Genomic DNA, 13,302 nt, shown 5'->3' on the forward strand with positions numbered 1-13,302 from the left:
ACACTGCTTTCATTCAGTCTACAAACTGAAGAGGGGAAGGAAAGGCACATTCTCGATTTCTGCAGCTGATCTCCGTCACACTGCTGTCATCTTGACCGTCCAAGGATCTGCTCTTCAGGGACTAGCAAGAATTGTTAGACTCATTGAGGCTAAGAGGTGCCATCAGGTTTAACTAACTAAAATCACGAGACTAAGGTAAACTGAAGGATGTTGGAGGTAGGCCTTTCAGTGTGTTAGCAGGTACTATGCCCCCCCTTGTCTGTTTTGACCAATGTCAGTGCACTTAGCTGTCTTTAGCCTGTTAGGATGTCAGTCATTTTAAAATTAAACTCTCATGAAAAAAATGATTCAGTAACTTGAAGTGGCATAACTTCTGAAAAATAATCAAAATAACATTTGCTCATAGGAAAACTATCAGAGAGAATTATTTTTGCTTTGTCTGCTTGCAGATAGAATAACCAGAAGGCATTTTCCCCCTTTCAATTAAACCTATCTTCTCCTCTCCCTACCATCCTTACGCGGAAGAACACCATAAATGCAATCCCTTTTCAGAACTCCCAATTTCACTAATACGCAAGAACTGGGAATTTCCAAGGATGGGGCAGGCAAACTAAAATAATTTGTAGCCCCTTTCTCATACAATGCAATTGCTGTGGTTGCTGAAGAAGCCTGAAGACATGTCTTGTCATCTTTGCATACATACACAAATTGTTCAAACTTGTATGTGCAGCTGCAATAAGCATATTATTATACACATTCATGCGTATAATTTCAGTACAAAATCCTGCATTTGTCAGATTAATTTTTGGATCTTTTGCAGATGAGTATATGCATAAAAGAGTTTGAGGTGAATATATTAAACATAACCATTAATTGGATATGCACGCATATAGTTGAGACAACTGGATGCTTATGGGTGGTGCAGTTGCAGAAGGACAATGTGTGCAACTGTAGGTTAATTTTTGTGTATACTATAGAATGTAGATTTTTTTTTTTGTCTGTTTTGCACATGAAACATCCTAGGACTTCATTTTTTAAGTATTGCAAGTATTCTTTATTTTCTAAGCATTATTCTATGCATTTCAGTTAACATGATTGCTGAGATCTGATTTCTGGTTTTTTTAGTCTTGGTTTTTATCAGCTCTGTCAGGGAAATGGGTATTGTGAAGAATAGGAAATACTTTATGAAAGAGCATGTACAAAGTGTTGGAGATTAGAGTCACAAAGGATTAAGTGGGACAGAAATTATTTTCAGTGGGCAGTGCAGTTTGCACCTTGGTTAGGCAATACTGGAAGAGTTTAAGTCAAGCTAGGAGTAAACATACAGGAAGATTGCTGTGGATGGAGAGTTCCATATAAAGGAAAGCAAGAAAACACGCAGCTCGTGTGCTGCCAGAGCCTTTGACTGAAGGAAATAGAAAGCTTTAGATTTCTGCTCAGTTGTGGAGACTTACTGAACTGCACCTTATTTTGGAACATAACAGTAATTTCCATATATTTAAAATGAAAACTACATGCTGAAAGGTAAGTGCATCTTTGCTTCCACCTGTGAAATAATGCCTGTGTAGCTGTAAAACGTACAGGGACTTCTCATCCAGCTCCTCATTCCCCACTGGCTCTCTGGCGTGGAGCAGACAGGCTCGGCAGATCCTCCCGCTCTGAAGGGGACACAGGTTTGTTCTGTGCCCATGGGATGCAGAAGGTGCACATGTTCTTTATTTTGTAGAATGTATGACAGTGTGGTTACTGAGTTTCCCTTAAATGGGTTTGAATTGCCATCAACAGTATGTTTTATTATTCAGCCTTCATCCATGGCAGCTGGCTGAACCTTAGGCCTGTGGGATAGGCAACGTGGTGTTTAATGGGACTTTAGAGCAAAGCACGGACCTGTGAGAAATTCTGATAGAGGAGTAAGCACTCCTCTTGGCCAGAGCAAAATAAACATTTTGGCACTGTGCACCTAGGTGTCTAGTGCAACATCTCAGCAGCTTTCCCTTCGTCATAGCTGTCAGGTGTTCCAACACTAAGGGGCACAGAGGTGAGCTCTTCAGGCGTAGTAGTTCAGCCATCTGCTGCTTCATTGTCAGATGAGTTTGTTGCAAGAGCAGGCTGCACCTTATAGCAGCAAAGATGCTTACGTACCTGCTTCCAGGGTATGGAGCTTTGGACTGAACATGCAGGCATTTGCTCCTTCCTGAAGTTTCCTTTGGAAAGAGTCAATGAAGATTGAAACAGCTCTGGGAAGTTAGCAGCCCACCCCAGGCTCTTGCAAACTTCACATCCCACAAAAGCACCAGGAAGAGTCCCATTTTGGGTGAATGTGTGGTGCTGGTCTTTTTCTTGCAGAAGCTTTATAATCCATCTCTCCCTGACAAAAGCAAAGTGTCTGGAACTGCAGCAGAACCTGCTACTCCTGTAAAGCCCTGCTTCAGCCACTGCCATGTAACCGAAATTATGCTTCTCTGACTTTCAGCCTAGGAATCCTGCTTTGCTTAGGCAGAGAATGGAAAGGCTGGAAGACACCGCTCCTTCCACCTGTCCTTCACCTCACTTCCTCTCTGTACAAAACTGTAACACTCTTCATCTAGTGTTTCAACTGATCAAGAAGAATCTGTCCTCCAAACCCCCAACATAGCTTACGAAAAGGTAAGACGTTCCTGCCTGGGATCAAAACAACATAGCTTACTACGTTACGTACATTACTATGCTACATATTTTAAAAAAAAATAGTTCTAGATAGATATCCCACTATTTTTATAGCATTCAGTGAGTGGTAGTACAGCTAGTATTCTTTGAAAGCTTAAAAACTGATTTCTGCAGTCTAATATTTAGTGCCTGTTTACAAACCAGTGGTCCTGCGTGCGGGACACACGTCTATTTTGCAAACAGCCAGAAGAAATTTTGTATACGCACATCACTCTCTCTCAAACAAAAAGCAATTATGTGAAAGAAAAATTAAACTCAAAACAAAACCACCCCAAAACCAAACGAAACCAAAACCCCCACAGAACCTTCTGCATAATTTTTCTGGGATGGGAACAACATAACAAGCAGTATAACATTCTTGGGCTAGCAAACAGTACCAGAAAAACACATTTAACCTTCCCCAGCACAGTGTCATACTTTCAAAGGTTGCTAGAAAGAGAATTGGACTTTTAAGTACCACATACTCTGAACTAAGTTCTGTTTAAAATAAAATATTAATATAATGCTAATAGAATCCAGCATGATGTAAACAACTGCTAGCTGCTACATCTTTACCAGTATAAGAAATATGCTATTAAAAAAAAAATTAGTAAGAAGTCCCTGTTCATCTGGTGTCTTCACTGGTGGTTACAGAAGTGTAACTGTCTTTTGGTAAACGTCCATTCAGAGGCACTAACATTCTTTACAGTGAGTTTAGAGGTTACATGTTCGTTTGTGTGAGCTCAGCCTTTTTCAGATGTGGACAGAAACAGAGAAAGAAATTAAATGCTTGGGTTTGTGGGTCTTTGCATGCCAGGCTACACTTTGGCATTGTGGAAAAATGTATATACCCTTGTCAAAATTTTAGTTACTGGTAGGTCGATGTAGCAGACAAATCGGTGTATTTGATAACAGTTCTGGGGGGTCATATGACTTACAAGCTTTATATGACGTTATGAACTCTCTGTTTCTTTCGTACATTGCACTGCTATGAATGTGAAGCCTGTAAGAATCGAGGTAAAAGTGAGCGTTAAAATAAAGTTGTTCATATTTCCTAAGCCTATTTAGCATATATGTTTGTCCCTTATGTGTGATTATCAGGGTACTGTCTTTTTAAATACACATAGCAAGGTATTTTTAATTATATGTGTATTCATCCACGCACAATGAGAGTAGGTGGAGGAGGAAAATACAACAATTACAGGATGTCTTACCAAAAGTAGAAGTCATAAATCTTGATTTTTAAAATACCACCTTGAACATGCACTCACCTTTATTTCATTTGCAATTGTTAACCCAGTCCTATGCTTCTGTTGTACGTGATTGTCATCAGAGCGCAGTGCTGTAGCGCAAACTCCCCAGGACCGAGAGCTCAGACGAGGTGGTGACAACTGGTGTTTGCAGAATGGGGGTTAGTTGTTATTTCTTCTCAGCCTTAAGCTGAATATTTGAGGTTTGTTTGCTTGCTTGTTTGGGCACATCGCTCATTTCATCTACAGGAATATCAGCCATTATGGATGCCCCTCTCAGTCTGCAAGATAGAGTAATTTCTCTGTGAATCCGTGTCTCCTCATTAGCAGACAAAGATAGCACGATGACATTGGGCACACCTGGAAGCTGTAGAAGGTATAAGTGAGGGAAGCAAGTTTATAAGAAATGTTAAGGTAATAACTGCTGTGCTCTGGAGTTATGCAAAAAATATGTCATCTTACTCAGTTGAAAAAACAAAGACAACTATTGATAAAGTTTGAAAAGAGCTTCTGAACACCCTTTCTACTCTCTTGAAAAAGTTTTAAACAGGTCTGGAATGCTGGGTTTTCTTCAGCTCTATACAATAAACGTTGATCACTTTCCCAGTATAAATACCTACAAACGAATAATTAAAGACCATGAAAGGTATGTGAAATCTTAGAACTCATGAAATTCAAATACTGTGCAGAAACAAAACAAGCTGAATGGGTAGTATTGCTTAGATGTATCGATATGTGTGGGTTTACATGAAGCTAAAGTATGAGCTGTATTGATAAGTATTATTTGGATGAGTCATACTAAATTTCTGCCCCTTACTTGGGTGAATACAGTCAAAGTTTTAGTGCAAAAATTTAGGTTTGAATTTGTGTTGCCAGGGATATTCCTTCAGCTGGTTTTACAGATATTGCAAAAGAACTAATTTGCTAGAATATTCATGAAAAGCAAAAATAAGAAGCACAATTAAGTTTGGGGAATAATTTCCTTCTGATAAATATACATTCAAAAGTACATATTTCAACAAAACTATATGCATTGCACAAAAATAAAAGCAACACTGAAATTGTAAAGATTAAGTCATTAAAATGATGCATAAGGATTTTCTGAGGGTTCTCCAATTATTTGCACTGGTTTATCCTGTGACAAAAATAACAGACGGGACCCTCTTTCCATTGACTTCCTTTACCTTTTGATTATATTACTGTCTGTAAGACCTTTCCCCCCAAAGAACAGCTTTTCTTTTTTTTCTTTGTTCTAATTACGAGTACAGAATTGGCAGATGATCCTTCAGCTTACAAACACAAAACATGTTGTGACTGCAGAAAAAGAAAAAACATAAACCAGAAAGCAACTGAGATGCAAGAAGACATCTAGGTGTTTTTGTTTTAAAAATTAATAACAAAATAACAAACACTGTTATCTTAGGCTGTCTAGTGTCTGGGTGTCCTTCTTAGGCCTTTTGGGTGATGAGAAAATAGAGCAAACTTTAACTCATCAATTACTGACCATCTCAACTTCAGAGTTTAAAAACCATTTCATGCAGTTGTTTTTACTAGTATACTGTTCCTTCTTCAGCTCTTCATGAAATGGTATAAAGGGATTGAAGGTAAGACTGAATTTCAGTAGTACAGTCTGTATTTCTGGAATACTTTTGGGTTCTCTCTCCTTCTTCTTTTGTGTTCTTTCATTTATGTGGCAGTGCCACTTTCTCACTCTGCCAGTGTTCCAGGACAGAGGGCTCTAAAGACGGAAAAGAAAGTAGAGGAGCTAACTGAAGGTTTTAAAGTGTTTATAAATGTGTTACTAGAAGCATCTTCAGTGTTCTGCTTTTTAGAATCATTGAATCATAGAACAAATTTGGGTTGGAAGGGACCTTTTAAGGTCATCTAGTCCAACCCCCCTGCTTCTGATTTAAATAAATCACATGCAAGACTGCTAAAGAACTGGAACACAATTATTTCAACATTTGCTAGGAAGAGTGCTCATTTTGCTTTATTTTTGAAAACTATTATTATTGCAAACTATTATTATTTCTGTTTGGAACAGCAGTGCAGAAGAATGCCTACAGGCAGCGATGAGCAAGTTACTGCTTCACGTTATTACCCACTATAGAGCAGTTGCATCAGCTAAATGCAAAGAGTAAAATAAATAGAGTTGCTTAATGTGTAGAGCCTAACACCATAAAACTGAATTTTGCTGTTGTATCTTGTGATCGGGTTTATTTACTACTCGGGATCTGGCAGGGTTTTGAGAAGGTAGTAATGTCTGCTTCCAGGGGCAGCAACTACTCAGACTGTTGTTCATCTGCTGTCCATTATCACTTCAGAAGTGAAGTCTGTTGTCTTTGTACTTGACCTCTTAGTAAGTATCTTGTCAAAAGGAGGAGCAGGGGGGTAGAGTCAACAAGCTAAACTAGAACAAGATTTCAAGCAGATCATGATTATATCAAAACCAGCTGATGCATGGATAAGGATGAAATTAGCTATCATGGTTCCGTATTTCTGTCCTGCATTTAGCTAGTTGCAGATAGCCTTCCTCGTAGCCCCAGTAGCAACTTTGGTACAGTTTAGGCCAACAACATAAACCATAAACAGCAATCCAACCCGTGTTCTCCATGTGACAGGATAAATTGCAATGCTGTGAATAACACTACTGGAAGATGTGGCCTCTGACCTGAGCAGCTTATCATCGTGGAAGTATGTGATGATCTAAACTAGGAAATAAATTAAAATGGCATTTCCATTATATATAGGGGACTAACAATAAAGTATCTAGGGTCTTACAAAGCTTCTTCACTCTACTGAAACATGTTGGTCTTCATTATATTATTTCTTAATATCCTTCCAGGCCTCTAGTTTTCTTCTTAAGAATTTATTGCTTTTCTGTGACTGCATAATTAGAAGAAAAATAATTTGCTTTTAAATGTTATTGTCAAATCCCATACTTAGAAAATTTTCATTTTAATTCAGGGTGATTATGCATGCAGCCTGAAGAGCCTGTATGTAGAATTACACTGAACAATGAAAGTGCTGTGAAGGCCACATTTGGAATATTGCAGGTATGACATGACTGGAAAGGGTTAAGAGGAAAAAAAAACAATCATCCAAGGATTTCGAACGCAAAGATACAGTGTGTCAAGACTTGTTTGCTCCACAGATTACTGTGTGCTTGAGCACACACTAGAGAAATATCACTTCCAACTTGCTTTTCACATCTCTTTTTCTAAGCATTTGCTTTCAGAGACTGAAAGTGGGTTACATAGACTATGGTCTAATTTGGCATGGCCGCTCTTAGAAGGAATTCTGCTGTGTACTCAAGGTGGTCGGGGGCTGTAGCATATGATGTGTGAAGAGAGGCTGAAGAAGTTTATTTTGTTTTGCCTGAGGAAGACAAGACTATAGGGGCTTCTTACTGCAGTCTTCAACTCTCTGTAGGTATTTGCACAGAAGCTGGAGCCAGATTCTCCTCAGTGACGCACAATGAAAGGTAATGGACACAAGTTGCAGCAGGGGAAATTCTGATTAAACGCAAGAAAATAATAATTCTCAGCATTTTCATTTGCAGATGATCATGCTATTCAGAGGTGAGTCACTCCTTTGGCTTAATGCCTGCTTCAGGCTTTTCAGCAGTCCCTGTGAGAACAAGGCTGTACTGGCCAACCACTTCAGCAGAGCTGGAGCGATTCGTATGGGCCAGGTACCATCTGGGCTAGCTCCAGGCATACACAGTAGAATTCAGAAAGGTACAGAGAAGGATAACAGCAACTAAATTGATGCAAAGTCATCACAAAGGTCATGCATTGTTTATGCAAGGGTTTTCCAGGGTTGAAGGGACCCAGGGAGGAATCATGCAATTTACTGTAAAGGTGAACAGGAAGAATCATTTTTCGTTATTCCTCTTAGTACCAGGCTGGTGGACTTAAATAAATGAAGACTTTTTTGGTAAAAAGAATGTCTTCACAGAATACCTAATTAAATTTTATAGTTCATTGCAATATGTTGTGGTTGCTGAGGTATAAAAGATCCCCAAAACTAAACAGCTATGTTGATGAAAGTGAAGATTTATGAAATACCATCAGACACAAGGAAACAGATGCAACCTATTGTTTAGAAAGATCCTCATCCACAAAATCCCAAAACCTAGTAGGGGAAAAAATTGCCTTTTACTTGCCCTATTCCTAAACTTGTCCCTAAACTGTTCTCCTAGGCATTTGGCAGTAGACACAGTCAGAGACTCTGTAGCAAGCTAAATGGACTTTCGGCCTGATTCATGCCATAAGAAATATTATTCTTAACTTCAAAATCATTACAGGAAAAAAAAGTAGAAATGTTTATATAGTGTAACCCCAGTTTTGGATATGTAAATACAGATGAAGATCTTGTATGTAATGTTTTTGGACAAATAAATGTTATGGCATCTTCAACTTTGCAGATACAGACTAGACAACAAATGCTGAGAATATGGTAAGGCCTAGATATTGTGTGCGTGCTGGCCAGCAAATTGTTAGTTAGGTAGGCCGTGAACCGGCAAAATGTGACATTAATTAAAATTAGTTTTGACAGGTAGTGGGGTATGTGAGAGGGTCTGGCTGTAAAAAACTAGCTTTGTAGAACAAAAGGTATGAACTGATTTGTTTTAAATTAAATGAAAAAATAAGCAGGCCTGCTATTCAAGTCTGGTTTTGCAAAGGGCTGGTTTTTACATGGGCGGATGTCCTATGACAAGTAAAAGGATGAATTAAATATAGAGAAAGGAGGAAATAAAATACCATTAGGTTCACTATGTAGACTGAGATGGTATTTTATAGTTGATTTAACAGATGAAGAAAAAACTTGTCACTATATTTGTGAAATTCAGCTCTGGAGAAACTAACAATTAAACACAGGTGACAAGAATTAATGGAGTTATTGGAAGGATAAAAGCTATCCAAAAGGGAAGAAGCAATAGACAGCCCTGCAATATCCAGTAGCACAGTAGTTACTAGGGATGTTCCTAAAAGAACTTGGCACTGAACCTCTTTAATATTGTCATTAATGGCCCTGGTAGAAATAGAATAAAAATGTGGATGGTATCTGTTGACAATGTTTACAGATTTATATTGTCAAGACAGGGTTGAATAAAAATCACTTGTTAGGGCTGGATTAGTAGAAATGAGATTACATTCAATAATAGGTAATATAAGGTGATGCACCCTGGTACTAGTATCAAGCTTCTGTTGAAAGCTAGAAGTTTGCAAAGAGCTAAGGTGGAAATGCAGTTGGCTGTCCTACATAGCAGGAGGATTATAAATTACTGAAGCAGTTTAGCCAGAAAATGAAGTGACTATGTTGAAAAGGTAACTCCAGTAGAAATAGAGATGTTTTTACTACAAGACACTGGTGACGCTGATCTGGAATACTCAGTTTTGATTACCTATGTTCAAGATCAATAAATTCATACTAAAACAAATACACAAAATCTCTGCTGGGTGAATAGGGAAATCGGGGGCCTTAACCTTCTGCAAAGAACTAGAGCTTGTTATCTGAGGCTAAACAAGTTAAAAGGGTATGTGGTTATCAAGATATTCAGAAGGAGGATGAAAACTGGAAGAAAAATTACCATTTAGGCTGAAAGCCAATGTTTGTACAAGAACAAAAAGGGAGAAAACAATTATAAATAAACTCGGGCTGGAAATGAGGCAAAAGGCCCAGGCTACTGGAACAATGTATTTTGTGACTATCTTTCACGAAGAACGGTGAGGGAAAGGGGGGGAAAAGTTATTTTAAGCTAAGGCCATGAACATTTTTGAAAGTGAATGCATTAAATGCTACCTCTAATAATAAAGAACTAAACTTTGTGATCCAAGAGGTTCGTTCTAATTTCATGCCTCTTTAAAGCACTCTGAGCTAAGAAATTATAGGAATTTCCATCCCATCTTTTGTTTATTTTACAGTGTATGTTTAAATTGGAGATACTGTTGTGAAAGTAACAGTGCCTATAGCGAACTGATGCATTTTGTGTATGAAATCTTTCTGCACACAACAATGCAAAATTAGACCGTATTAAAATTGCCTGTTTTCTGTGGTTATAATCTTACTGAAATCTTAATGCAACAGTGAAAATAAGTTGTCTAAACTTGCGCATTTATTTTCTTCCTGAATTATTTTGCCATCTTACTCCTTTGAATCAAGCCACTCCCATTACAGGTTGAATGAAGGAACAGTGTAACTTCTAAAGAGCCAGCTCAATGATGTTAAGACAAATCCCTTCATGTACAAAGTATCGCATAGTCGCCTGCGCTGAGGTACTGGTGCAGTTCACAGGGGAGCACGTGAAGCTACTGAAAGTTTGCAGTAGAATTCAATTTTTATGAAGATGTGAATATTGCCTTTTTGTATCTGTTGGAGATGGTAGCGAAAGCCTTACAAAACATTGGAGTGAATCAGTATTGTGGGTAATGTGAAGTTAGGGAAGAATATGCAGATCTCTCCCTTTCTTTTCTTGTTTCCATGCCCTCTGGCTTGCATGGCCAAGATGACACAGTTTGCTACAACCAGCTCTGTAACAAAATTTATTTATTATACATTTTAATAATAGTAAAAATGAAAAACTGGTTTAGATCAAAAAGAAATGGAAAATACGTTATTTTGTACTGGGTTATATTATTGTTTTTAATATGATTTAGAGTTCAGACTTTATATGTTTGTGAAAAGTAAATCATAGGCAAAGGATTTTCTCCAAGAAATATTTTAACCAATTAAGGTAATAAAGAAATACAGAACAAAAGTAGAACTTACTTTATTCTGTTATTCAGGAAATGTGGAAAAATTGGTTGCTGAAATAATTTGCTAAGTTTAAAGCAAAAGAAAAATTATTTCAGATTCATCTTTTACGTGCTAAAACAACAACAACAAAAAAAAGAGGAATGAAAGCAACTCTAAGATCAAAATGAAGCAATGACAATACCGAAAAACATAGAGAATGTACACTTAAAAAGAAATCTTGGAGCTTCCAGGCTTTCTTTTTAAAAATAATTGAACACATTTTTGGAAAATGTGGTCTGATCCTCACCCAAACCTTTTGCGTGTGTCCCTTTTGTTTCTGAGAGCACGAGGATCTAAGGAATGTACTTGGACTATGTTAAAATGAACATAATTGTGTAATTCAGAAAAGATCCAAATGTAAACCTAATTATAATAATTTATCATTTCCCATCAGTTAACAGGTTCTTCCAGCAGAATTCATATATTTGAAATGCCAGGTGAGGATCTGTCTTGAAATTTTTCACACCGAAGAGACGACAACACATTTTTGTATTTGTACTGAATCAGTGTTATATCATCTTTATTCAAATTTTGGTGGTTACAGTTTGTGTTTTGCAGTAAAGGTTTGTATTGCAATAAGGTCTGACACTGCAGTGCTAAAGATTTTGCTAGCAAACGTGCCTTAGCACCTATAGAAGAAGATAGGTGCCAGCAGCCCTGACCACTTCTACTGCTTCTCTGAAATGGCTGAATATGATAACCATGATCCCAAAACAGGATAAATCATTGCAGGGTTGAGCCTAATTTAAGACATAATTCTTTCTGAGCAGCGAGATTTAATCCAAAACCTCAGAGACTGTCCTAATCCTCATCCCTCACTGCTTTCCCAGTGTTGAAACACCTCTTTTCCAGAGCTTACTTCCCACTGGCCACAGGTAGACACCCTGCGCCTCTACCTGCTGTGCTGGTAGCCCAACCCTCACCTTCTGTTTTCAAAAAAAAATGATACAGGCAGTTTGTCATCCATCCCTATTCAACAAACTCTTAAAAGTAGACACAGCTTTATCTCAGATTTACATTAAAGAAAGACAGTTTATGAGATGGTTAATTCAAAAATCAAAGCAGAACAAAACCTTTTTCTATTTTCTATGTTATAGCTTTTTCTACTTTTTTCCTCCCCCTCCCTGCTTAAAGAGCATGAGATTTATTCTCTCACCTGCCGTCTTTCCAGAAATACTTGACTGCCTTCAAAACTTTTGCTTCCTAGACGGTGCATAGTTTCACCTATTTCTGAACCTTATGTGCTAGACTTGTGAGGTTTTTAAGTGCCTGGCTGCCATGTGAGGGATGCAAGGCTGAAACACAGCTCCGCAGTACCCTGCTCAGCTGTCATCCCATGCTGAGGCTTTCCTCCCATACACAGGACTTACTTCCACAGGACCCTAAGGTTCTGCTTGTCGAGATCTCACAGGAATTAAGTTTCTATCACTACACACATGAGCTATCCCAAGTCATTAAGGCACTGAAGTGCTCCGTTCTCAGCCTTCAGGAGATGGGCACACTTGAGCTTCTGTTCCTATGGAGGCTGACTTCCTTTCTCATTCTTAAAATGCATTGGGAGGATCCAGTCTTGCACATAACATAGATCAAGAAAAAGAAAAAGATATTTAATCTTTTTTTTTTTTTTCTGGTGTTTTCAGTCTTGGTTTGGTGTTTTTTTTGTTTGGTTTTGGGTGTGGAGTTTTTGTTTTTCTTTTTGTCTAACAATCTGTTATTTGTTGTGTATACTTTGTATGCATACGGGTTTGCTTTGTAAGCAGAAGTTTTGGGTCTGAAGTTAGCCTCTTGATTTAAGACTGCCCTCAGACTGCACAGGGGCTACATTTTAAGGCATGCTTCTCATACTCTCCTATTGAGAATATTCTGCTGAGAGCAATAGGGATTTAGTTTAGATCTTCATTAGGATGCAAGCTGTTAGGAGTCAGGGTAATTCTGACACTGGGTACAGTCACATTACATCTGAGAACCTGCATCATCTTTTATGCGGCTTTGTCTCATCTTTATTGAAAATTACGGGGTTTTTTTGTTTTATTTAATTCTCTCCTGTATTCACAGAAAAGAGCTTGTTTGTGTGGATATTTTTTTTCCCTGGCTGAACTAATTTATTTTGTAAAATTAAAAAAAAAATCATTGTTAAACAATCTAACAGGTAGCTATAAGGATTTTGCTTTTTAAATATCCCAGAGTTCTAATCTACAACAGCTAAGTGCTTAATTATTCTGTTTTGAACTCAGACCCCAGATATGTCTCATATCAGGAAAGGATCTTGATTAGATTTATCCCAAGTGTGGGAAAGATGAGACTAGATGTGGTAAAAATGTTTTCCTCATCCTCTCATCACTAGTATTCCAGAGCAGGCTTTTTGCTTCTTTGTTCAGTAATAGTAATCTGACAAAGAAAGCTTTAATATTCTTTTAGGGAAAAATGTCTGTTCAAATAAATGCTTATAAGTGATCTCTTAATGTAGAAGACACACACACTCAAACAATTAATCCAGGAAAAGATTTATCAGATTTATGAAAAAGATGTTACATGTTTCTATAATTATAGAAAAAAGAATAAATAG

Source organism: Phalacrocorax carbo, chromosome 1 (assembly GCF_963921805.1).
Source record: "Phalacrocorax carbo chromosome 1, bPhaCar2.1, whole genome shotgun sequence".
Taxonomy (NCBI): Eukaryota; Metazoa; Chordata; class Aves; order Suliformes; family Phalacrocoracidae; genus Phalacrocorax; species Phalacrocorax carbo.